At 51.5% G+C, this 952-nt stretch overlaps 1 protein-coding gene across 1 annotated transcript in view; it reads left to right on the top strand.

The window, feature by feature from the left end:
• Positions 1–952, top strand: part of LOC107100329 (guanine nucleotide-binding protein subunit alpha-13) — a 20,113-nt gene that overhangs the window by 1,182 nt on the left and 17,979 nt on the right. The window lies entirely within an intron of this gene.

Below are 952 nucleotides of genomic sequence, written 5' to 3'. Positions count from 1 at the left end.
CATCTGGCCAGATGTTTGCTTCCTGTCTTCCTTCCTCCTCATTGGTTGGTTTTACGCTAGTTTCTGCAGAATCCCAAACCCAGCATCATTGAGCAGCAGGATGCTGAGAGATTCAATGATCTGCAAACTAAAGGAGAGACGCTGCAGCTTCTATCACTGCAGCTCTATCCAGGGGGTGCTGCCAACATTTTTTTTTTGTTCTTTTTGGACAAAACACTATGAGCTACGGTTATCAGATGTCCCTGATTTCTAAGGACAGTCCCCGTTTTGGACCATCTGTCTCCAGTTAAAGCCGCCCTGGAAATGTCCCCAATTTTACGGTTTTATGAATGAAGTAGGAGTTGATTCTGCTGGTTAGATCAGCAGTGACTGACGCGGTGCGTTCAATGGTATCATGTAATGTAGCAAGTTGACCCGGGTCTGGTGTTCCCCCAGGATATTGATCAGAGCCGAGGTGATTTTAACGCGGGTTGCCTGTTGAGTCGTTTGACCCGGGCAGACACGCGTCACTGAGCTGTTCCCACAGGCTGATGGACGGATGGTTCGCTGACAGGCTGATTAATCAGCTGTCTGTCCTCAAAGACAGAAGTGCTGTCTCTGTTTTTAGGAACCTTGGACCTCTGGCTGCCTGTTTCCGTGCGTTCTAACGTGTCTTTGAGGTTTATTTCAGGAACGTATCAGAGCGCCGTTCATGGCGTGTATTTCAGGCCTTCCTGCTGTGAGCTCAGCAGCTATTGGTGTCAGAGGCGACTCATAGGTGTCCAAGCTCGGCGCTGCTGTGGGGTCGCTTTCTATCGTCTACGACAGACCCCAGCTGGTTACAGGCTGTTTGAGCCGCCGGAAGCTCTGACCATCCATCAGAGCCACATGATCTGCCTCAGGCCTGCTGCCTCTCAATATGGGAAGACGGCTAGGGGGTCATCAGGGCGGCTGGGGGTCATCAGGGCGGCTG

This window comes from Cyprinodon variegatus, unplaced genomic scaffold (genome assembly GCF_000732505.1).
Source record: "Cyprinodon variegatus isolate N-32 unplaced genomic scaffold, C_variegatus-1.0 Scaffold960, whole genome shotgun sequence".
Lineage (NCBI taxonomy): Eukaryota > Metazoa > Chordata > Actinopteri > Cyprinodontiformes > Cyprinodontidae > Cyprinodon > Cyprinodon variegatus.
Note: the sequence above shows the minus strand (reverse complement) of the source record. Positions and strands in the feature narration are given on the sequence as shown.